The sequence below is a fragment of the Peromyscus californicus genome, unplaced genomic scaffold (assembly GCF_007827085.1).
Source record: "Peromyscus californicus insignis strain IS unplaced genomic scaffold, ASM782708v3 Scaffold_12__1_contigs__length_115047231, whole genome shotgun sequence".
NCBI classification, from domain to species: Eukaryota; Metazoa; Chordata; class Mammalia; order Rodentia; family Cricetidae; genus Peromyscus; species Peromyscus californicus.
The window spans coordinates 84,728,897-84,754,564 of NW_026294413.1; the positions used below are offsets into that span (position 1 = coordinate 84,728,897).

Genomic DNA, 25,668 nt, shown 5'->3' on the forward strand with positions numbered 1-25,668 from the left:
AGATGGATACCTTATTGTACTTCTATGAGCCTTCCCTCTGCCCTTGCCTTAACATATAGCGCCTCTCATTTTGTAGATGACGGGAAAGTGAGGCTGGATGAGATAGATACCCCATTCCCCAACCCAGTGAGGCAACCCAGAGATGCAGGGTTTATGCCATGCCTCGGGATGCCCACTCAAATTAGATGACTGCAACTTAGCCTCCAAGTCCTCCACTGAGATGGAAGTCTTCCACCTAGCCACCTCTCCTATGTGACTGTCACACACAGGTCCTAACACAGCGCTAATCACCTGGGCCTCTTCAGATCCAGCCATTGAGGCTGAGGTTAACAGGCAAACTATGCAGGTGCATATCTCTCTCTCTCTCTCTCTCTCTCTCTCTCTCTCTCTCTCTCTCTCTCTCTCTCTCTCATAAATCGCTGACTCCCAGCTGACCACTCCAGAAGGCGTGGTCTTCTTTCCCCAGCCTGCCTTTTCAGGTTGCCAACTACAGACCCATAGATTTCACTATGTCCCTCCCAAGGACACCATTCCCTGCCCCAGACACCTAGAATTTGCCTCTATTTTGAAGAGCCTGAGGTAGGAGGAGCAGAGAGGCAGGGCGGGTGGAGGGACAGAGACAGACGGAGACAGACAGATACAGAGAGAGCAGAAGGATCCCTGAACCCACACATTGGGATAAAGACAGTGAACTGTACAGGCTGTCAAGAGAACCACAGGGGTCTGATGCTGACAGGAAATGACGGGATGCTGTAGGGGTGAAGACTTACCCAGAGGCTTCCACATTTGACCCCACACAGGACTCACCTAGGAGCGCTCACCCCTGCCCACACCTGGTCATCACAGACCTATTAAATCGGAACACCTGGAGAAGGAAGCGGACATCTACATGTTTTAGGATCCCTGGAAGATTCCAGCATGATTCAAAGTTTGGCGGCTACTGGACTGACTACAGGGCAGAGTTGGAACTATGAGCTACCATACCCAATGTACAGGCTAGAAAAGTGATGCCTGGGAGAGATCTCCATATTCTGAGACACCAGGGTCCAAAGAGGGCTGCAGGCCTGGCTCTACCCTCAAGGCTAGTTTCTTCCCACACTAAGTCCTAGAGATAATCCCAAAGAGACCAGGACCCTGACTCCAAGGAGCTCCAGATCTGGGCACATCCTCAACCTTTCCTGAGAGACGTTCTACTGGAGTTGGGGGCAGCAGGCAGGGAGGTTCCAAAAGACAGCGTGGTGGGGAGCACTGGAAGCTGGGCACAGGCCTGTGTGCTGAAACCAGCTCACTCATAACTCATAAAATCCGAATGGAGCCTGGCTCCAGCCCAGGAACCTCTCTTCATTCTGGGGCATGACTTCATTCTGTGGCATGCGGGGGTCTGTTCCTGGATTGTGGGGCCCAGACACGGCCTCTTTATCTGTTTCTTTCCTGATATCCCTCTAAAGGCGGTGGCTTAAAGGGAGCTTCCTGGGGATTTGGGCTTCTTCCTCCAGGTCTACACTGGAAACACAGGTGTCCACATGGAGACCGTGGTACAGGAAATCAGAGGGGGCTCATGACAGTCCCCTGTCCCCAACCCGACTATTCCAAGGAACTGAGACCAGCCATGTTTTTTTTTTTTAATTTATTTTAATTTATTTTGCAATACAATTCAGTTCTACATATCAGCCACGGATTCCCTTGTTCTCCCCCCTCCCTTCCCCCTCACCTTCCCCCCAAACCCCCCCCCCCATTCCCATCTCCTCCAGGGCAAAGCCTTCCCCACAGACTGAGGTCAACCTGGTAGACTCAGTCCAGGTAGGTCTAGTCCCCTCCTCCCAGGCCAAGCCAAACAATCCTGCATAGGCCCCAGGTTTTAAACAGCCAACTCATGCAATGAGCACAAGATCTGGTCCCACTGCCTGGATGCCTCCCAAACAGATCAAGCCAATCAACTGTCTCACCCTTTCAGAGGGCCTGATCCAGTGGGGACCCCTCAGCCATTGGTTCATAGTTCATGTGTTTCCATTCATTTGGCTATTTGTCCCTGTGCTTTATCCAACCTTGGTCTCAACAATTCTCGCTCATATAAACCCTCCTCATTCTCGCTAATTGGACTCCCAGAGATCCACCCGGGGCCTAGTCATGGATCTCTGCATCCAGATCCCTCAGTAGTTGGATGAGGTTTCTAGCACAACAATTAGGGTGTTTGGCCATCCCATCACCAGAGTAAGTCAGATCGGGCTGTCTCTCGACCATTGCCAGCAGTCTGTTGTGTGGGTATCTTTGTGGATTTCTGTGGGCCTCTCTAGCACTTTGCTTCTTCCTATTCTCATGTGGTCTTCATTTACCATGGTCTCCTATTCCTTGTTCTCCCTCTCTGTTGTTGATCCAGCTGGGATCTCCCGCTCCCCCAAGCTCTCTTTCCCTCAACCCTCGCCTTTCATTACCCCCACTCATGTCCAGGCTGTTCATGTAGATCTCATTCCATTTCTCTGTCATTGGGCGATCCCTGTGTCTTTCTTGGGGTCCTGTTTTCCAGGTAGCCTCCCTGGTGATGTGAGTAGCAGACAAGTCATCCTTGTTTCATGTCTAGTATCCTGCTATGAGTGAGTACATACCATGTTTGTCTTTCTGAGTCTGGGTTGAGACCAGCCATGTTTTAAGCATGGGACAACATACTCCCTCGATGCCACCCAGAGTAGAGCTGGAATCCCAGTTTGGCTGCATCCACATGTTGGGTGACCTTGAGGAAGTTGCTTAACCCCTTTCAGGCTGGACCTAATGATGATAAAGATCCCCATTGCTAAGACATTATAAAGTTGGGGTTCAACAAAGCCCATGAGGACTGTGGGACCTTGGACACATTATTTTACTTCTATTGCCTCAGCTAACCTGTCTTTAAAATGGGAACAATTATACAACAGCAAGGATACAGGAAGGATTAAATTCATCAAAATGAGCCAATCCACACAAAGCTCTTAGAACAACATCTAGCCTATCCCAAGGGCCAAATGAGATCCTCAGCACGGGGCTGGCACAGCGAGGCTCACGCAGAAATGGCTGCCTCCTTCCTGCCTTCCAGGCCCTTTGAGGATGCAGCCAGGTAAATTCCAGCACTTAGCTGCCTTCTTTCCATGGCTGGTGGCTGGCTCCAAGCCAGCTCTCTGTAAAAAAAAAAAAAAAAAAAATTGGAATTGGTGCTGGCTTTCTCTTCTCCCTTTCCGTGAAGACATCGAAAAACAGAAGCTCTGACCTTGGGCTACCTTGGACTGCTATGTGCTCCAAAAGACAAACGCTAGAAATTATTTCGAGAGAGCGGGGCACACCACAACAGCTGCCCCCACCCCCAACTACTATAGTGGCCCTCCTGCTGCCCAGCTGAGCCTGAACAGCCCAGACGCTGCTGCCTCTCCTAACCCTGGATGCCCTAGAAGAGTGGAGAGTTGTGGAAGGTTGTTTTTGTGGTCGTTGATCTGGGCTTTGGGGTTTTGTTGTTTGGTTTGTTGCGCGGCGGGTAGCACAATACAAAAAGAAGCACAGACATCAGGGTGGGCATGCCAGCCAGCATTTCCACCAATGTCCAGGCAGCACGGGGGGGCCCAGCTCCCATAGGACATTGAGGGTCAAACACTTTGGTGCCTTGCCATTGACCCAGGAGAAATGGAATAGAGTGAACATAAGACATTTGACCCTGCATCACCCAGCCTTTCAACAAGCCACAGTCTTCAAAAGCCATCTGGAAGTTTCCACAGAAATACCTATCTCTGAACAGGACAAGGAACAGGGAAAGTCATGGCCAAGCTATTTCAGGTCAGAATAAACTCTAAACCCTGTTCTTATTTTCTTTCTCTCTCTCTCTCTCTCTTTTCTTCCTTCCTTTCTTTTTTCTTTTCTTTTCTTTTTTTCTTTTTGTTGGTTGTTAGAGACAGGGTTTCTCTGTGTAACATCTCTGGTTGTTCTGGAACTCACTCTGTAGACCAGGTTGGCCTCAAACTCACAGAGATCCACCTGCCTCTGCCTCTCCAGTGCTGGGATTAAAGGAGTGGGCCACCACTGCCTGGCAGCTCTAAACTCTGAAGCTAACACCATGCTGCCCAAAACAAGAGAATAGAAGGACTTCCCGGGGGGCATGAGCAGACACACACACACACACACACACACACACACACACACACACACACACACACACACACACACAGCTCCCTGCTGCCCTGTGCCTCCAGGAAGCTTCTGGGAGCACAGAGAAGCTTCGAAAACCATGGCTCTGATGCCTGCCGACTGTGAGTCTCTAAGAATCAGACAGTTCCTCCCTCCACAGCTGCTGAGCTCTGGGTGCAGTGAGGGCGACAGGAATGTCCTTGAGTCCTGGTGCTCACATTCTAGTTCAAGTGATGTAGAGAGTAAGCACCAAAGACAGCAAAGCTGAGTGAAAGATTTAGTGAGGAAGTAGAGTGGCCACGCCTACTGTTCCAGCAGCCGGGAGACTGAGTCAGAAGGATGAAGAGTTCAAGTCCAGCCTTCCAGCCCGAGAGATACACCAGAGAGAGACAGAAAGACTCAGACTCAAAACCTGAGAGAAGGTAGGAGGATGGCTCTAGGGGTAAAACATTTGCCATGGAAGCATTAAGAACTGAGTTCTGATGTTCAGAACGTGTGTGAAGCCGGAAGGAGTACAAGTCCACAATCCTAGCCATGAGCGACAGAAGGATCCACAGAAACTCGAAGGCCTGCTAGTGACAAACAAGGACTCGGTCTCAAAGTGGAAGGCAAGGACCAACATCTCAATCTGTCCTCTGGCCTCCATACCCATGCTGTGACACGTGGGCACCCGGACTCCTGTGCACACACGGATGAATGAGAATTCAGTGTAAGTCCAGGTGAAATGGAACAGGCCACACAGTGGCCTGGGAAGGAGAATCAGGCGGAAGGCCGGCCCGCAAGGCAGAGAGGTGGGAGCCCGGGACACTGAGGCACAGTGGACAGGGAGGGAACGGGGAGATGACAGAGCAAAGGTGACTAGGTCAGCTCTCAAGACATAGATGCCAGCCCAGGGTGCAGTGCCTGGGGCAAGGTCCTGATCCAATTCTGTGCACCTTCTTCCGGTGGCTACGTAGAGGAAAACACGGGGAACGCCACAGAGACTCCTGAAGCCCGTGCAGAGACGGAATCATCTGCAGGACAGACGAGGAGGACGTGAGCAGGAAGAGGGGCCGCAGAGGTGATGAGGTGTGGAGAGACTTAGGACCTAGGCAGTCAGTAGCTTTGGTTGTCAGCAGAGGAGCAAGAATACCTCAAGTGGTGACGGGACATTCAGAGACTGGCCTGAACAACAGCGGAAGGCAGGTAGACCAACCACCTTCATCTGGAGGGAGCACCTTCTAAGGGCCTAATTGGCCACAAGAGACCAAGGAGCAAGGGGAGAGAGATCCTGGTTCTACACCCTCCTGGAGGCAAGAAGTCTGGCCAAGGTCTCTAGGGGACAGGGTTTGCGGGGCCTTTTGCTCAAGCCAGCCCATGACCTTGCCCAGAAAAGAAACGGAGCACTGCCAGCGGCTTGGACTCTGGCTCCTAAGTGGCCATGCCTCCTAAGGCCCAGGATTCCCTCAACCCATAATGGAGCCTTTATTCTACACCCAGCACCCGAGCCTGCCTGGCCACACCCAAGCTCTCCTAGAGCCAGAAGCATAGGCGGCCACCCATGAGCTCTCGATAAGGAGGTAAGAAAGTACGCTCGGTACAGCTCGTGGCCCTCCACTCTCCTCTCCAGCCAGAGAAGGCAGACTTTCTTCGGCACCTCTCCCAGCTTCACCTTGGGGAAACCCGGGAGCTGGAGAGTGGACCATCTCTCAGAATCTGGAAACAGGCAGGCATGACTTCATGTGTCGTCTCCAGGAATTCCTCCAGAAGGCCATAGGAAAGCCACTTGTGTGTTTGGAGATTCTATCACATCCTGGTATCACAGCGTCTACTGCACGCCCTCTGGCTAGGGCTCTGGTAACACCCAGCCGGCACAGTGGTGTCAATCTCGTGAGACTAGCAACCCAGTTCTCTACCACCTTCCCTTCAGGTTCCAGGAGGTGCCTTTCAGCGGCTTTTCCTGGGTTCCGTGTTAAGACACCCCACCCTGGAGTTTACCATGCTGTCAGCCCAGGTTTAGTTCTTATTTCAGCTATCAAGGTTGCTATCCCAGAGCCTACCTTCAGAAAATTGATGGGATGAATGAATGAATGAATGAATGAATGAAGAATGAATGCAAGGCTGCCTCCCAGTCCTAGCCAGCCTCCAACTCTGGAGAACTATCCCTCAGTTTCTTGTAACCCTGCATTACCATGCAAAGAACCCTTCCCTGGGCCTGGGTACATGTGTCTTATTGAGGATATAGATAGTTTATACCTGGCCCCAGGCTCAGAAGTAAAGGCCAGGTGGTCATGGGGAGCTTCCTGCAACCTTAAGTCCATAATATTCCTCCCAGCCAGCCTCTAGGCCTTCAGGCGGCACAGGAGCCTGGATTGCACACTGTGCGAATTGAAAGCGTGAAGCAGGAGGATGACAGGACTTCCCTGCCTTCTTATTGGACATACTGGATATATAAAACAGCTGGGCTTCCTGACTTCTGGGCCCTGTGTATGCCCATGGAAAATTCAGGCAGGGAACTAAAATGATCCTCCTCATGGCAGCCAGGGAAAAGAGATAAGTAAAGGGGTATACAGGGGGTGAGGGGGGCTGCTTTGCCCAAGCCACCCTGCTGCTTCTCGGAAGCAGCCAATACCAAGCAGGCAGATGGCCGGCAGGCCCCCTCAGAGCCCTGGGACCCAGATGGTCATCCCCAGCATTAGGTGAAGTACACACAGCAGCAAAAGAGATCGTACTGCCAGCCAAAGTCACCGAAGCCCAGCTATAGCCAGGGGCCACCCTGTCTTCCTTCCTTCCATAGCTGGAAGGCCCATGGGACCGCAGAGAAGCTGGAGCTACAATCAGAGCGGCCACACTCAGGGGACCATGGCCCACAACAGGCATGTCCTCCCAGGGAAAGCCTCCTCCACTCCTGTTGCCTGTCTGTCAGGGGACCAAAGAAACTGTGTCTTCACTTGCAGCCAGGCTGTGAGCTCAAGTCACCTCCGGACCTCTGCATCATCTCCCATGGACTTGCTTGGGCTCAGGAAAAGCACTTAGGACTAACTAATAAAAATAGACTCTAATACTTCTTAAGGGCCTGCCAGAAATGGCCAGGAGTTCTGAGAGCTTCATGGGTAAAAACCAATTCCTGTTACAACCCTGAGAAGCAAGTCTGTTGGGATCCCCACTTTACAGATGAGGAAATGGAGACCCAGGGAGGATGCAAAGAGCCTAAGTCATCGGTGAGCCAGAAGTCCAACCCAGGCAGCCTGGCTCTGAAGCCCATGTTCTCAGAGCCATCCATCTGGCCAGAACCACTGTGAGTCCCACACTGCACTATACCAGGGAGCAGAGACAGGTCACCTTGGTTTCAGGGGTGACTTGTGAAGGAGTGAACTGTCCATCACAGATACACACTTGCCTTGGTGGAATTGTCTAGGCAGCAGGTAAGGACAAGCCTAGGTCACCTCCGATGGAAGGGACAAGTGTCCGTCCGGCCAGGTCTTGAGGTCTTGGGAGGAAGTATGGGGACCTTAGAGAAGCCTACATACTGACACACATTCAATCACAGACTTACACATGTTCACTTGCTCACATGCACATGTGTGAGCTTGTGCACATGTGTTCCTTGACATAAGAGCTATTCTGGGGAACAAAGGACACTACTAAGTCCCCACAAGCCTGGGAGCCCCCAGACCACAGGAAGTCTGCTCCCCCTTGACAAGTGCTTGGAGGAAAGCCTAGGACACTCTCTTCCCCCTCTCAGCCTCAGTTTCCCCACTGTTTGAGGAAGGGGTTGTTTGAGGTCATCTCCAAGGTCTTGGGCTCCTTGCCGCCTGGCCAGTCACCTGCAACTCTCTGTCCCCAGAGCTGGCAGGAGCTGTGACTCAGCAGCGAGAGGCAGCACAGGAGCTGCCCACTGCCCCCTCCCCCCAACACACACAAAGGGCATCTTGTTACCACAGGCTGCCAGCAGGCAGGCAGGGCTGGGAGGTAAGGGGCCAGGACGCCTGTGTCAGCAGGACTGGGGGCAGGGCTCAGGGGGAGGCTCTGCCAGGGCTCCTGGCTGGCTGGCTGGCCACAGGATCCAAGCAGTGGACAAGGCCTTGGGCGGGCAAGCAGCTCTGAGGAGCAGTCGCAGGGAACGGCTGGTCCCCAGGCTTCTGTATGGAACTCGGTTTCTTAAGTTCCTTTTTTATTATCACTAGTTTTCAGTTATGTTCTGAATGAACCTTGTGCTGCCAGCAGCAGCTTCAGGCCTGGAATTTCCCAGCTGTGTAGGCTGAAACCACAGCCCCGGCTCAGAGCTTACCCGGCTTCACTCTGTGGTCTTGGATGCGAGACTGAGGCCCCATCAGTTTTCCTATCCATAAAATAGGAGAGCTGAGTGGAGGCAATACTTATATCACACTCCCCACTGAGGCAGATGTCACCTCCCAGGGGAGCCCCAACACTGGCCAGGACATTCTGGTATCTTCTTTGCTGCTACTCACTCTGCCACCTTCTTGCTTTTGGATCCTAGGCAAAGAAAACACTTTTGCCTTCAGGCCTCAGTCTTCCAGCCTGTAAAATGGTGATGGCTGAAAGAAAGCAGAAACAAAACAGTAGATTCTCTCTGGACATTACTTGGACATCACATTCTGACACTGAACGAAGAATAAGACAAGATAGATTCAGGGAGTCCATGCAAGTAAATAAATCAGTCTGCAATACTGTTCCTATGAGCGTGGGCATGGAGGTTCATACATATGCACACACATGTATGAGTGGGCAGGGAAGTGTGTCCCCACACTTGTGTGTTATTTGAGCAGAACAAGGTCCAGAGTAAAGGCTCTTCTGGGCCCTTATGCTCCTTAGGACCACCGGACTCTTGTGACTGATTTGTGATGTCCAGCTAATCACAGCCTTGCATAACAAATTGGTAGCTGCAGACCTGCATCCTCCAAGCACTGAGAGGAACTAGCGGCCAGCTGCCCCCTAAACCACCCATTACAGTCTCAAGGAGCACTCCATCCATGTAAATGTGCCCCAGAGTTGCATCCCCACCATTTTTCATAAACTTTTATGTGTGGGTGTCTCATTTGCCGAGCATCCATAGTTCACCTGTAACCGAAAGGATTCTGCATTCTGTTAGGAGCATATAACTGATAGGCTTTCAAATACTGAAATGTAGTGGGTGTGGATTAGTCTACCAGACCCTCCAAATACTACCCAGCTCCTAAGCTCCTTTGTCCCACTTGACACATGAAAGTGAGACCCAGATTAGTGAAAAAGCACGCACCTGAGGGCCTGAGAAAGGGGCCAGGTGAGTCAGGCCTGTGAGGTCAGAAAATGAAAAAGCCAGGCACAGTTTGGGGATGTAAACCATGATCCAGAAACCCAGGCAGAACACAACTATCATCTCCTTTCCACAAGCATAGACGCTCCCCTTAGCTGTGAGCTTGGGGACAGCCATGGCCTGTTAGAAGGTGAGAAAACCCATTTCCACCATCCTCCTCTCCTGGGGAAGATCCTAAGAGTTCTTGGCACACTGGGCTTCCTTTTGGGCAGTGCCCAGGTGGGGCACAGGCCTCAGGCACAGATTACCTGGCCTCTTCCTCCCCTGGTTACATCAGTGACTGAGTGTGGGAGGCCCTTCCCTCCCCGACCCCCATCCCAGCCCTGAAGGCAGACCCGCCCAGGCAGAGCAGAGATTCCTGACAACAGCATCCACTAGCATCCTGAGAGCGAGCGGGAGGCCCAGTGGTCTCAAGGACCATACTCCATAGGAAGGGCTGCATTTTATTGGGTCCCCACTGCACAGGAGGTTGTTTAAATCCATCATCTATTTAGCAAATATTCACTGAATGCCCTTGAAGTACCAGGCCCTGGGCTCGGTACAGGAATCCTCGGTAGGGCCCCTGCCCTCGGGGAACTCACAGTCTAATGAGGAAGGTACACAAATGAGCTACAGGAGAAGAGAAGAAGGTTCCCCGATGGGGACATCTGCCTGGAATTGCTGATGAGGGAAGGCTTCCTGGAGGAGGTAACACTGAGCAGGCTCTCCCCAAAGGGGAACAGGAGCTATGCAAGCAAAAGACAGGGGAAAATATTACAGGCAGAGCAATACTGTGGGAGCAGGTACGTCGGCACCCACAACTTTCACAAGGACCTTAGAGGGTGGGAACAGGCACTCCACTTTATAGTGGAGGAAACTGGGACTCCTGAGTAACAGAGTCAGCCAGAAGACTGAGGCTCATCTAGATGGGCAGTTTGCTCTGACCCTATACCACACACCAGCATTTCCAACGAGCCCCGAAGTTAAACAGCAAAGCCAGGAACAGTGGAAGAGGCTGAGTCTAATTTGTCTTGTAGCATACAGATGTGGAGGAAAGGTGGTCTCCATGACAGCCAAGCCTCTCTTTCACCAGCAGCTTGAGAGGTCCCCATGTAGGCTCTTTAAAGGCCTTCCCCAGAGCCACAGGGAGAGGAAGGACAGGGGAGAGCCAGAGACTGGCAAAGGGATGGAGACTCCAGGCAGAACCAACAGCAGTCAGGGGGCTTGGAGCAGAAGAACGTGGCTATGGCATTTGGAGAATGGTAAGCTGGAATGTTTGAAATTCTCCAAGGTCACCCAGGCCCAGCCCCAGAGCTGCCCAAGGCCCACCATGTCCCAAGCAAACCTCAGCAGAGTTCACCAGAGATCGCAAGGAGATGTGGTCTTTCCTGGGTTAGCGTGACTCCACTATAGGCAAGGGCTAGTGCTGGACTCTGGCATCCAGCTGAAGGACTGCAGCCTCCTCCTACCTTCGGGAAGCTGACAAGGGAGCAGAGAGGACGGACAGACAAGATGCAGGCAGAAAGCCTTGCAAGAAGAGAGGCTTTGTTGACTCAGTCCCTCAGCATCCCTTCCCTCAAGGGCTGAGTCAGAATGGAGCAGCGACCCAACAGACACTATGATGGCTGGTGGTGGGTGGGAGTGTCCCCACCCAGCTTGGGATCTGCAGAGTTGCTCCTACCCCATCCCCATGCCAAAGCTGGGAACCTGGCCAGCAGGAGCCAGACCACCAGTAGGGATGTTGGGATAGGCAGAGGAGGCAGGGATGCTCCTCCATTCTGTTGATTTTCTCTCCAGGAGTCCAGAACCCTAGAGCTAGTCTGTGGCCACAGCCCAGACCTCTGTGCAGGCTGCAGATGTCTAGGCAATTCCTTTAGGACTCTGGCCCCATCAAGGATGTCTACAGCCACCACTATCTCTATGCTTTCTCCAAGGGACCACAACTGTGACAGATGCCCTGCTGTTCTGAGACTAAGATCCCCATTGCTAATGTCTGGAAAAGCTTCCTTGACTTACAGGGAGATCATTCAAAGTGCCCCCTGCATCTGCTGTTAACTGTGGGTAGGAGTGTTCCAGCCTTTGGGGAGAGAATGACTGTTCATCGATAGGAGGGAAGAGAAGAGGAGAGAGCTAGGCCCGTCATGGAACCCAGTCCCTATGCCTCATTCTGTCTTGGCTCCTCACTGATGCTTCCTAGCCATCACATCCTTCTTCAGAAGAATGCCCTGCCCACAGCCTGGCAACTCCCCCAATCTCCTCTCGTTGGCTTCCAGCCCAGTCCAGCTCATACCATCCTGCTTCAAATCCCACCTAGGTCCATACCCTATTTCTCACTTCAGAGTCCAGATGGTACTTACGTAATTCTTCCTAAAACAAGGATGGCTAATCCATTTCAGTCTATAAGCCAACCCCGACTCGTCAGCACCACCCCCTTTTAAGGACTGTTTTGAGAGGCTTCTGGGGCTACATGTGAGCTCTGTGGGAAAACGTCATGATTGCTTGGTAGGTTCTGTCTGTTTTGGTTTGTGTATGTGTGTGCATGAGCACTTCTGGGATGGATGGAACCCAGGTCCTCATGCGTGACAGACAAGCACTCTACCACTAAGCTATAGCCCCAGCCCATGATTGACGAGTCTGCTGTGGGCATAATAGGGGAAGACTTTACCACTGGTTCACCATAACCAGGCAAATGCCTTCAGGCGTTTGGGAAGATGCAAACAGACGTCCCTGTCCCTTTCCCTGCTTTGTGCTCAACCTTGGTTGGCCTCTGTGACAAGGGCAAAAATCTTACCTTTTGACTCAGGCTAATGTAGACAGATTAGCTGGGAACTTTGGGGCATGGAAAGCACTAGACTGAGCTTCCTTCTCTATACATGAATAGGACCAAGGGGTCCTAGAGGTTGAGTTCTAGAAAAACAAATGAATTCTCCATCCCATAGCCCCTGAACACATCATGGGATGGCACGAAGAACTGAGTACCAACACAGGGTCCGAGCTGGAGACCAGAGGAAGCAACGATCAAAGGAGTCAATCAAAGCAACAATCTCAGGCCCTGGCTGCTCTCCGAGTGTGGTGAGCGGTGGGCTGGTATTGAGAGGTCCGAACTGTTTAGAGGTAGCAAAGCTCGGGAAGGGATCCAGAACCAAGAATGGAGGCCAGACCCCCTGATTTTTCACCTACTTTCATCATTAAATTGGCCCGGGGATACCCTTTGCTTCCCAACACTATCCCTCCATGGGACAAGGACCTCAGAGAAGCGTCCCTGGCCATTCAGATTTAAGGAAGCCCCTACATCCCCCATGATTCTCCTTCTCAGCCCCTCACTATGACTGCAGTTCTGATTCCTTCTTGGACATTGCAGTTCTTTCTTTAGTCTGCTTGGTCTGTGAGTCTCATGAGGGTGGAGATGAGATCTGTTTCTCACCCTGCGGCCTCCCCTCCTAACTCAAATCACTGTTGTCTAAACAGTGTATTGGCTGTGGCAGGCAGGGGTCAGGTCTTCAAATACCTGACAGTCCATGCAGATAAAGTAAATGAGTGAGGCATGCCCTGTGAAACCTCAAAGCAGTAGCAGCCACATGGCACACTCCTATTGTGTTCTGGGCCTGCCTCACTGCAGCAGCTTGACTGTGTTTACTTGACATATATGCAAAGTGAACATATACAAACATATGCCCTTCTCCACTTTATAGAGTAAATGATACTTTTATTATTTATTCATTTAGTGGGGGCATATGTGCGTATGCCTATGAATGTGAACACTTATATAAAGCCTAGGTTTGAACCTAGGACCTTGTGCATGCTAGTTGGGTGTTCTACCACTGAGCCTTATCCCCACCCACTTCCCTACCCTTTTTAATTTCCTTACTTTTGCTAGAGTTTTAAGTACCAAGAACTATTTCTCTAGTCCACAAACAAACAATGGGCCAAGTGTGCCGATCTGCCCATGGCAGCCTCAAATGGCCCTGTGGTTCTTCACTTGGGTCCCTGGACCACCAGAAGCAGCCATGTCACCTGAAACTTGTTAGAAACCCTGAGGCAGTTCTCCCTGAAGCTCTAGGTGGGGGCAGCAAAGGGAGTTTTTCCGCATGCCTCCAGGCAATCCTCCTGCCAGGTTGAGTCTGAGAATCAGTCAGAGAACAACAGAGACCCTGGCCTACTGGGGAGCCTGCATCCTCCCTGAAGGGACCCTGTGGCTCAACTCCAGTCTACATTCACAGAGTGGAAGTGTGAGCCATGAGCAGGCCTGTCATCCCAGCCCTAGGAAGGCTGAGGTTGGAGTATCTGGAGTTCAAGACTGGCCTGAGCTACATCGCAAGATCCTGCCTACAAGGGAGAGAGAGGAACAGACAAAGAGGAAGACAGAGGGAAAAGAAATGTAAGTCGGTGTATCTAAATATTGAAAGACCAGACCACGTTTCCATGTGATATTTCATACCTAAGTTTTGGCTGGATTTGGGGCTTGTTTTTAACCCCACGAAGACCAAAGAATCTTTCTTTTTATAAGTTGAAAGTAACCCAAGAACAGACAGAATATGTCTTGAGGAGGTGGAGACCATTCTCTACATGGAAAGTCCCATTGAGATGCTTTAAGTCCAGGCTACTGGGGCCAGCTTAGCACGTGAGGCTAGCCCGACCAGGCTCCCACAAAGCCCCCTTACCTACAGTGTGGACTGCTTCTGTATCCTCAATTTCCAGACAAAATCTATGGGCCCTAGCCTCTCTCTAGGCCGGAGAATAAACAAGATGGAAAATTCTAGGTCCTGATGATCAGAGCACAGATCAGGCCTGGGGTGGAGAGTAAAGTCACTCCCTGAGCCAAGCATCATGTTGTAGGCCACAGGCACTGTTAACTCTTCAATTCCTGTAGCCAACCTACCTTAGAGTAGAAAAACATGCTGTTTGTTTGTTTGTTGTTTGTTTGTTTGTTTGTTTGTTTTTCTAGACAGGGTTTCTCTGTGAAACAGTCCTGGCTGTCCTGGAACTCACTCTGTGGACCAGGCTGGCCTGGAACTCACAGAGATCCACCTGCCTCTGCCTCCCAAGTGCTGGGATTAAAGGCGTGTGCCAGCCACCACCGCCCAGGGAGAATCATGCATATTTGAAAGACAGGTTCACAGGTTACATGGCTTGTCCTAGATCCCAGAGCTGGCAGATGAAAAAGTCAGGCTATGAACCTACTATTACCTGCACCCCAACCTGTGTTGATCCTAGCCTTCCAAACTGTCTATGAGATACAGGACAGGAGAATCCCTAGGAAATGGCCAGGGTTCTCCTGCCACCTACTTCCCTGGCCAGGACACCATCCTGGCCTGACTTCAGTTTCAGAGTCTCTCTCTACATGGAAGTTCCAACCCCAAGCTAGGAAGTTTCACCAGCTGAGGACAGCCCTGCAGAGAGAACATGACTGAAGGTTCTGGACAAAGCCAAGAACTTTGCCCCCTCCTTCCTTGCCTCGGTCTCAATACGCATCTTCCTTCAGGCCCAGTCATAGCCCTGGCCTACATGGCCCAGGTCAGTGTGGGTGGTTTCCAGAGATGCTGGAAAAAAAATGACATAGTCCTGCCCCTGATGATGACCCCATATGGTCACAGCCCCCAGGAGATCTGGGCTGGCCAAGGTACTGCCCACCCACAGGGGCTCTCATAGGTCCCATCCCCACAGCCACAGCAGAGGCTGACCCACTGGGCCCTGTCAGACCCCTCAGGTATTAGTCAGCACCATCAGCCTGCATGTGACCACAGCTGGATGGACACTGAAGCCAGCCTGGGGCCAAGAGACCTCACTCAGTGGGGAGAGATGGCCCCAAATGACCCACAGGAACACATAAGGGAGAAGGAAAGAGACAAAGTGGAGACATGCTAAACACAAGCAAGGAACAGAAATGAATTCAGTCAGGAAATACTCGTTCAGTACACACACACCACAGACCCCCCGACACAAATGCACTTGTGTTGTGTTTCCATATGTACTCTTCCTTACCATGTTCCAGTATCCACAACACACATCCCTCTGCACGTACAGTGAACACACACACACACACACACACACACACACACACACACACACACACACACCAGAGCGTGAGTCCTACACAGACACCGCAAACCCAGAACGGACTGTCTGAATGCATAGCATGCCGGTTTATTCCAACATACTACAAGGGCACCATGTCCCACTCACACTAAAGCAAGATGTTTGTGATGGCGGTGGCTAAGAACAAGCCTAAGAATCGAGGCCCTGGGCACTTCACCGGCGATTAGGGGGTGGATGGAAGGGAGACAAATCCGGGTTGTGTGATGCGCCCTGCGCAGCCGCAGCCGCAGCCTGGCTGACTTCTGGGCCCCGCCAGGAGGTCGCCTAGCCGAGCTCGGCCAGGAAGTCAGCTCGGAGTGACAGCTCCCCCCCTACGCTGTTTGTTTATTCATGACTCATTCGCCTCCACAGACTGGCTCTTCTTTCTTCTAGTAGGAGGGAGGACAGGAGCGGGCGGGCGGGCGGGCGGGAGGGCGCGAGGGAGGGGACGGGAAGGGGAGCGGCCGGCTCCACAATAAACAATGAGGCAGCTGAGGCCCGGCCGGAGCTGCGGCCCAAGCATCCCAGGCCGGCCCGCCCGAGGCTCTGTGTCCCCATCCCGCCGCCACCTCCGGGCGACCCGGCGGGAGCAGCCGTAATTGGATCCTCGCCGCCTCCTCCCTTCCCCGCCCCTATTCGGGGAGCCGGATAAACGCCGGGTACCTCCGCTCCACCGGCGGATCCCAACCTGTGATTTGGCTGCCGGGCTTCCCCCGGGCGGCTCGGCGACACCCTGTAGGCCAGGCCCTCCCCCACCAAGGGCCCCCGCGTAGGTCCCCGGGTCCCCTCCGCGCAGCCTCCCTCGCCTGCTCCGGGATAACAGAAGGAAGCGAGGATCCCAGGCTTCAAGGGCCTCATTGTTCTGCCTCGAGGGGCACATTGAAAACGCCCCGGGATTCGCTTCCTGTGAAAACAGCTGGGAGGGGGGGATCCCCGGTGGAAACTGCTTTACCCCTACCCTGAAAGCTGCCCGGATTAGACCGGGAGAAGGAGGTTGTTTTGATCGTTGACGGCTCTTTCTTCCTCCCTTCCTTTTTCTCTTTCCTCTTTCTTTTTCCTCCCTTCCCTCGTTTGTGAACCCACCCCACACCTCCTTCCCTCCCTCCGCGGGCCAAAGCTGAATCTTTCGGGCTGTTGAGCAAGTTGGAACTGTGGGGCCGTTTTCTGCATAAATAAGGCTTGGTGAATGGCAGAGCCAGATATAAAGTCTGATTCAAAGGCTCAAAAGAAAGCAGGGGCGATGAGGTGGGCATGCCCGAGGAAGCATTTCCCCAGCATGGCCCTCTGAGTCATGTCTTGCACCAGGAGGAGAAAAACACATCATCACATCACGCCACAATATGTCACATGCCTCCAACAGAGACATGGGCCTGCACTGTGGGGGACATAGCTCCTTCCTCCCCAGCTGGGTCAGCACAGTGAGGAGCAACAGAGGCAGGCAGAGACGGAGCTACTGGTCCCAAGGCGCTCTCCCCTCCCTTACCATTGACCTTGGATAAAGACAATACTAACAGGGCACAGTGCCCGCTAGGTGCAGAGGCCTGTACATAGCCAGTCACTGAATCTTCCTCACCACCCTAGAAGACACCATCTTTTATACCCCATATCCACATAAGGAATCTGGGCCTAAAGTCACACAGCTGGTGGGTACAGAGTCAGCCCAGCATGCTGGCTCTAGAGTCTGCAGTGTGACCACAAAAAATCCAAGCCCCAGACTAGACATCAGGACATGGGGATGGTGACACCTACCTGGGGAACTTGGAGGGTGGGTTGAGAGTGCTGGGCACAGAGCATGAGTTCATACTGCCGTTACCTTGGCTTTCGGTGTGTTTGGGTATTTGGTTTATTTTCCTTCCTTCTCTCCACCCCACCCCCCACTCGTTCTCACCCACCTGGAGCTTCATTATGACCCACCCCAACAACCACATATACATACACACATGCACCCTGTCAGAGTAACCATAGCCCCACCTCCCCCCAGCCCTCAGCCTCCTCCTACCACCTGCTCAGATCAAGCCAGGTGAGACTTTTTTACCTCCTTTTATTTTTGCCCGAACCTCATCACCCCGTAACACTCTTATCATGATTGGCAGTTTGTCTGCCTGCCTCCTTATGTGCCATCAAGAACACAAGCCCCATGAGTAAGGGATGCTATTTTGCTCAGGAATGGACGCATGGATCCTGCACACAAAAGCCAAGTTTGCGGCACAGAAGTTCCCTGAGTCTTTGATGGATGGAGGAATGGATGGATGAACGAAAGGGTGAAGTTTCTGCCCTGCTGACCACCCCTCCTGTCTTTGTGCATGTGGGCAACGCCTCCTAAAACCTGGCCATGCTTCTCACTCCTGTGCCTTCCTCTGGTCACCTATCCCTCATAGCGCTTGTCCCTCCAGGCCTGACCTACCCTCCTTTCCTTCCTACTGGCTCTTCAAGAACCCTGTTTCCTTTGAGACTCACCCTCTGTCCTGTGAGCCTCCCAATTGATTCACACGACTCTTTCACATCCTGGATGGGTTTCTGGACCACGATTCCCTTAGTTCCACAGGATGGGGAATGTGATAGTGCTGTCACATTTCTGCAAGGGTCTCCACTTTCCCAGTGTCTTCTGTCCCTAACCACAGCCTCAGCTCACTGTCCTTCACCCAGAGAATGGTTTCACCTGCTGGTCCTTAGCATCCATATGGCCCATCTGATACCTGGACTTCTAGACCATTAGCTCCCATCTCCAGGGACCCTCGCCCCTAATGTCCATCTCCTGTCTATGGCCTAACTTGGGCCAGGCTACCCCTTCATACCTGTTTCAACCATTTCAACCCCAACATTTCCGCGCTTTGGTCTCATTCTCCAACAGTCCCAATAGTTCAGTCATCTGAGTAACCGCCTCTCTTGCACCCCAGAATCCTTCTCTTCACTCATCTGGCCATGGTTTTCCCAGACTACATCAATCGCATCCCTCCCAGCCATTTAAGTCGAGGCTAGCCTGAACAGCAGTTTGGGGCCATAACAACATGGGGGCTCCAGGCTTGGCTGGACCCATAGCCTTCGCAGTGTTCACTGACTGACTGCCTCTTTCCTATCTCCTGTGCGTTCTTTGTCTCCCTGACCCTTTTTCATCAACCCAGGACTCCTGTCCACTCCTAGAGACACTGACTTCATCCAAATTATGAAGTCCTTCTGCTGGGTCCTGTTGCCCCCTGAGTATCCCTGTTACTCTTCAGACTCACTTGGTAAAGAAAGCTCTTCTGGCCACAGATAGCCTGACATCCTGGCCAACCTGGACAGGGTCTGTGCTTGTATTTCTCCCAGGGAGCCCTCCATGACTCTCCTGGGCCCCAGAGCCTCCCTCTCTCCCCACACTTAGCACTGCCATCAAGCTTTCTATCACATTCCCACCCACAGCAAACCCTCAAGGCATCCATCCACCAAGTACCTGTGTAGTAATGCAGTTGGCTACCCTTCTCACTGTTACAGCCCTGTCCTTTGGGGGCTGCTTTGGGGACCCGTTGTCCGGGACCACCCCCCACCTCTCTGGTCATCCCTAATCTCTTGTAGAACCTTCCTCTCCTCCCCTCTAAAGGTCAAGGTTGGAGGAAGCTGATCTCCCTCTGCACTGCCCTCCTGTCTCCTCCAGTGGTGATGGTTTCCGCCCGTTTTGCCCCACACCTCCCAGAGATGCTGTGCTCGGCTGGATCGCCCTGACTCACTCCCACACTCTCCTGGTATTCTTCCTACCACACAGCCTAAGGCTGACCACAAGTGAGATCAGCCCTGAGTCTGAAGCTTGCTCCCTGCTCCCAGCCTCACACCTCCTGCTGGACTCAGCCCGGAGAGGCTGGCCCCAGCTCATCTAGGGCATCCAGAGACTAGGTCTTGACACCTGACCTCAGCAGGGTTTATCAATGCATTTTTTGCCAAGTCCAAAGTAAAGCCCCATCGCTCTTGTCTGAGCTATTGTAACAATCTCCCCACCTCTTGCCGTCTCTTACTTAAGTGAGTCGGCTGCCTTAAGACTGTCTGAAACACAGCCTCAAACAAGCATCTTGTCAGCTCTAAAGCCTGCATCAGGAACTCAAACTACTAAGAGTGGCAGGCCAACCTGGTCTCTGAGAGCCCTCAAGTGCCCCCCACACCCACCCCAATCCATGCATGAAGCTTTAATCGCTTTCCGCGGCTTTGGGCTCTGTTTCATGCATTAGCAGCACTCTGCCCCATTCACAGTCTGCTCAATTCTTTCTTGTCTTTTGAGAGACCATCTTGGGCCTCTCTCCTGGGAAGCCTTCCTAACTCCCTGCTCTGCCCAAGGATGCTTTGCTCTGGAATCAAAATCCAAGGCTGAGGGACCTGCTAAAGAGGCCATCTTCTCCATAGGTTACAGGACTCTTTCTTGACACCTGGAACCTCTGCAACCAAGAACCAATTGGGTACTCGGCAGAGGCAGGGAGGAGGGTACCATCCGGATGCCCAGCTGTCCTCTTCAGGCACTGCCCCAAGAACAGGATAAGGGTAACTGCCCACTCCACTCAGAATACTGAAAATGCAGAGTGACTTTCTCGGACTGGCCACCCTCCTGATGGCTGAGGGGTGAGGTTAGCAGCCTTCAAAGCAGCCAGGCACAGTTTCTGGACACACCTGATCCAGGTCTTCCCTCTGGAAGTGCCTGTTGTCATCAGCATCTTCCTTAGTTCCCCATTTCTGTGTCCTCAACTCTCTGCAAGCCTCCCTAACGCCATTTATTTCCTTACACAGAATCAGCCTGGTTCTGCTGCTAACCCTGGTGGGATTTGAGCTGGTTCCTCTGGCTCTGGGCCTCAGTTTCCCCTTCATAAAGGACGGACACGGAGGAGTCTTCTGGCCTTTGAAGAACTACATATGGAATGCCTGGGGTCTTTGGATGAAATTTTGCCCAGCTCTACAGGAACCCTGAAGACTCAGCCTCGCCTTTCTGTGCGCTCTCTGTATGTCTCGTACTTCATCTAGTTGTCACACATAAATGCAGAGCAGTGGATCGGGGTATATATAGCTAAGTTTGCTTGAGTGCTTGTCTAGAATGTACAAGGCCCTAGGTTTAATCCTTAGCACAAAAATAAACGGGGCAATGGTAGTACACTCAGGTTGTGGAGGCACGTGGATCACAATGCCAAGATCGTAGTTGGCTACATATCAAGTTTGAGCTAGCCTGAGCAACATGAGAAACAGTATTTTAGAAGAAGAAGTAGTCAAGCAAGTAGCCAGTTTGTGGGGGTGGGGGTGGGGAGCTGGTTTTATGGCGGTCAGTAGACTAGAATCTAATCCAGCAAGATCACAGGGAGACATGGCTTGGCCCCTCTGAGCTGGTTTGACCCAGACATACAGGTCAATCCTAGCTGTGGTGGCATTTACTATCTATCTCGTGCCAGGATCACAGAGTTAGTCGGGAACTCAGTCTAGGCATGCTCAGACCATCTGTGAGACTTGATGGAAGGCATGAGACGCTCAGTCAGCACTGGGCTACAAGGCCAGCATCAGGGAGGGACAGGTGGGATGTGGCCCCGACAAGAGCCTCGGCTGTGCCTTGAGTGGGGGGACTCGGGACATTTGGGCAGTGCTCCATAAAAGAGGTAGGGTTTCAAGAGAGGGCAGAAGAGCAGAGCCAAGGCACAACTGTGACCCTGTCACTCCTAATAAAAGCCTTCTTTGCCTCCTGACTGTCAAGTGGACAAAATCCAGACCCCTCGGGGTGGCATGCGAAGTTCTCCCCACACTGACCCCAGAGTGACTTCTCCCTCTGGCAGCCCTGGGCTCCTGGCCCCATCCCACCCGCCCTCACATCCCAGCCTAGATGACCAGACATGCTAAGTGCTCTCTATCCCCAGTGACTTCGCACACACTGCAACCAGTGACTGCTACACCCTTCCTGCTCCTCCCCACGCCTGGTCTTTATCTCATCTCCATAGAATGTACCTTCTTGCTCTTTCAGATCCATCTCCAATATCCCATTCTCCACAAAAACCTACTCCAGCCCTCTGGAGCTGGACTGAACAGTTCATCCTGCAGCTCTCCATAGCAATGCTTTGTATTTATTCCAGACAAACAAAGAAACAGGGCTGTGTTCTAACCAATACAGAAAGAAGCCCTGGTAAGTGGGAGACACACCTGGGTGACAAATTGCTGTCTTCTCTAAGACAGCAAGGTGAGAACAATGTCTGCAGCACACAGTGAGCCCCCCCCTCCAGTCTCAGAAACCTGGGGTGACTTGTCCATGGCCCCTTGGTCACTCACCAACCAGCCTGGCTAGACTCTAGACTCCTAATAGCTTTCTCCTCTTCCCACCACACTTGCCTAGATCCCCAGGTAAACCCCTCAGTGCTTGATAGCAAGGCCTCTCCTACCGCCATCAAAGTCCCGCCATCCAAGTCACAGAGTCTTCAACACCCATAGTATGTGTGGTGACCACCTGGAAAAAGAGGGGTGGAGCCTGAGCAGCCTCAAGTGAGGCAGCAGAAAGATGGCCCAGCAACCAGAGCAGGGGGGAGGAGAAAAGACAGGGTGTAGGATGAGGCCAGCCAGGCTGCTGCCCAGACCATGGACAGCCATCAGAGGATATAAAGTCACTTTGAAGCTGCAGAGAAGAACCATCCTGTGCAGGGGACTTTGCAGCTCAGGCCTGAACCTGAGGCTTCCCCCAAGTCCCAGATGAGTGCTACATCTCCCCAAGGCAAGAAACCTCAACAAGCATTACAAAGAGCCAGTATCTCTAGGTGTTCGCTATGAGGTCCACTTTCCTGAAGAGAAGTTTGGCAGAAACATCATAGACAGAGTAGCTCCCTGGACAAGCCCTTCTCCTGGGCTCTGTGAGGGGCTAGGAAAGCCCCAGCTACCTGGGAGCTGGGGACATCAGATCATCAAAGCCCACCGGAAGTAAGTGTGGAAGCCCCATCACAGTATGGGAGTAGCAGCGGCGTGCTGCCCCGGACCAGCCTTCCCAGTGTGCTGCTCCCAGCCGGCTCGCGAGACCAAGCCTCTGTGTCAGTATCTCTGGAGACAGGAGACATCTGGATTGCCAGTGACAGGTGATAGCAGTCTGCAAGGACAGCCAGTGGGACAGTGAGATGAAGCCTCAGGGGTCCCGTGTGGCATAGCCCAGTTGCTCAGCCATACAGGAAGCTCTCTGTGGGCCACACCCTTCACATGCTGCAGCAGAGAGCATCAGGGGCAGAGAGGACCTGTTTCCTCCCCTCCCTGGGACCAGTACCATAGACAGACTAGGGTTCCATCAGGGGGTCCCGGGTGTGGCTGCTGCCCAGATACCTGCTAAGAGAACATGCACCAGTTCCAGCATGGATTCAGCATGCCAACCTCAAGCCAGTATCCAGACCTCTTACCTTTCCGTCCCCAGGTTAGTGTCTCCCTCTGCTCCAGTACTTTCACAGGCCGGATTCCACCAGGATTTAGAGGGACAAGAAGAATACTGGTATCCAGTTAAATCTGAATTTCAGAGTACCAGAGACTGTCAGTTTAAGTACATCCCACATGATACCTGGCAGATACTTACACCGAAACTTACTGTCTATTGGAAGTGCAAGTCAACGTCCTGTATTTTTGCTCACTAGCTCTGGCATTCGTAAATGAGATGGCTCAGTCACACAACCCCACCTGTCCTCCCCACATGCATCTACAATCTCCCACACTGTTCCTGTTACCTACCCTCTGTAATAAGCTCCCCTGAAACTTGGTGTTTTAAGCCAGAAACTATTTCACATTATCTCAGATTTTGTTGACTTGGAATTCAGGCGAGTCCTGGCCCAGCGAATCTTCTAATCTGTCTAGGACAGATGGAGGTTGCTCTGCTGATGCTATAGTGGTAGGTGAGCCCATCTGAAACCTCTGTGTTGGCATCACACGTGCCTGATGCCTTGGTGGGGATGCCTGGAAGGTAGAATGAGCAAAGATTATCCCTCCATATAGCCTCTGCAGCTTGGTGGCCACGGGATACCTCAATGCTCCTACATACAGCACTGGGGGCCCAGGTCAGCTGTTTGCTTTCCTACAATTCCACCTCTAAAGTCCCAAGTGTCACTTTTGTCGTAGTCTATCTGCACAGATAAATTCTCGACTCAAACATTAGACCATTCATCTTGATGAAGTAGTGATGGTACACAGCCATCTTCCATCCATGCACATGGCATCTCCCTGTCCCCTTCACATCTCGCTGGCCAGACTCCTGTGCCTGGCTGACACCTTTCCTAGTCACCTTCTGGCCACTCTCCCTGATTCTGCCTTCTGGTCTATCCTCTGCTTACCCATTTTTTCCACTAGGGTGTGCCCAGCACTTAACACAGAGCCTGATACATAGTAAGAGTTTAGGAAACAGTGAAATATACATCTGAGAAAATGAGCTGGGCCATAACATCCAAACTGCATAGCCTGGTCTACACGACTTGGGGCAATGTGCTCCCCTGCCCATCTTGGCATCCTGTATACAACCCCGTGGTTCTTTACAACATTCCTCAAGCACATTGACACAATGACTTCTTATTGGCTATTCTTTTGGCACAATCTGTCTTTTCTCTTTCCTGCCTTGTGAACTCTCATGTACTCTTCAGAGACTTACCCAACTACACCTCCTATTGGAAGCCTCCTTAGACTGCCCTGTCCTGGTTTCCATGTGACTGTTCAAATAACAACATGCAAATTACCATTTCCACCTGGGTTCTAGCTCCTCAGATACATGGCAGGGGTGAAGGGCTTCCTGAGTCTAGGGGCAGCATCTCACTAGATCAAGCACATTGGCAAACATTTCCAGAAAGCAGTTAGAGGCCTCTCCTACCTCTTTGACTATGCCATATTTTGACCTTACCTCTTACTACAAAACTTTCCTGACCCATCCTCCACGCCCCACAAATGCCTCCTGTGGTATCGGGCCCTGACTTCCCACTGCACTCAGCCTGCACTTATTTGACCCTTACTGGGTATTAGCAGGCATCAGGCATACCTTCATCCATTCCACTAACACTGCTGGTGTTGGGGAGGAAGGCCTGTGCCTGGTGCAGGAGCTAGGACAAGAAACAAGCAAACAGTGTCAGCTCGGACCCTGAGGAACAACGAGGAGGGGGTGACGCCTTGCATGGGTGAAGAGCAGCTGCCAGAGAAAGGAACTCCAAAGACAAGTGCCCCCTAAGGGTTCTCCAATGAGTAAAGGCCTGGAGCGGAGGCTACAGTTCAGGAGGTGCATTAAAGGTCACAGTGGCCAGCCATGGAGCAGAGAGGGGGAAGGACAAAGAGAGAAAACCCCAGGCCAGAGTTGAAGATCCTTCCAGGTAGAACAAGACCTTGAGGTCTGACCCAGAATTCTGGGTGTTCTATTAATATTAGGCAATATTAACAGGAGTCCGCCTGGACTGCCTGGACTGTACTCCAGGGACTTTGGCTCCGGCTAGTCTCACTGAGCCCTGTGGCCAACTGCAGGTGGAGGGTCTGGCATATGCAAAGGCCCTTCACAAGATGGAGTAAGTTCAATGGAGGGGGACACAGTCCCATTATCACATTCACAACTGTGAGGGCTAATCTTGTTTGTCAACTTGACAACGTCTAGAATCAACTAAAATTCAAGCTATGGGCACACCTGTAAGGGATTTTTGTTTGTTTTGTTTTGTTTCTCAAGACAGGGTTTCTTTTTATAGCCTTGGCTGTCCTGAAACTAGCTCTGTAGACCTGGCTGGCCTCAAACTCACAAAGATAGGCCTGCCTCTGCCCCCTGAGTGCTGGGATTAAAGGCGCGCACCACCACAGTCCAGTTCATAAGGAATTTTCTTAATCAGACTATTTGAAGCAGGAAGACCCGCCCTAAATCAGGGCCACACCTTCTGCTGGCAACTCACATAAAAGGACATGGATGAAGGAAACTTGGCTTTTTGCCTGTTTGCCCTCACTAATTGGTAAGTCATCTACCCTGTAGCTGTGATCAGTATTGAATCCAACTCCTTCAGGATCACAACACAGATCAAAGACCAACGGCTTTCCAGGAAGCATCCAGAACTCCTGCACCAGATTGGGACTGCAGAGATATCCAGCCTCGTGGACTGAACAACAACTGGATTCTCATGAGACAGACATTGTTGGACTACCTGGACCATAGCCTGTAAGTCAGGCTTATAAGTACCCCCTTACTGGGGGGCAGGTTTGAGATAGGACCTTAT

At 52.1% G+C, this 25,668-nt stretch overlaps 2 long non-coding RNA genes across 6 annotated transcripts in view; one reads left to right on the top strand and one right to left on the bottom strand.

Annotated features, from left to right (window-relative positions):
• Positions 1–1,744: 1,744 nt before the first annotated feature.
• LOC128107578 (uncharacterized) overlaps positions 1,745–25,668 on the bottom strand; it is a 94,426-nt gene continuing 70,502 nt past the window's right edge. For 2 of the 4 annotated variants that reach the window (XR_008217139.1, XR_008217137.1), the window contains exons 3-4: positions 8,595–8,681; positions 1,745–3,149 (exon numbers count right to left, since the gene is read on the bottom strand). This is a non-coding gene — a long non-coding RNA (uncharacterized LOC128107578). Of the gene's footprint in view, positions 3,150–8,413; positions 8,682–22,854; positions 22,958–23,176; positions 23,399–25,668 lie in introns of all 4 variants that reach the window. The other 2 variants (XR_008217140.1, XR_008217138.1) reach the window with 2 other exon arrangements.
• LOC128107579 (uncharacterized) lies at positions 16,460–21,177 on the top strand. 2 transcript variants are annotated; one of them, XR_008217142.1, is made up of 3 exons: positions 16,460–17,754; positions 19,862–19,996; positions 20,240–21,177. It is a non-coding gene; the product is annotated as an uncharacterized LOC128107579 (long non-coding RNA). The 2 variants fall into 2 exon arrangements; XR_008217141.1 differs by having other exon boundaries at positions 16,460–19,996.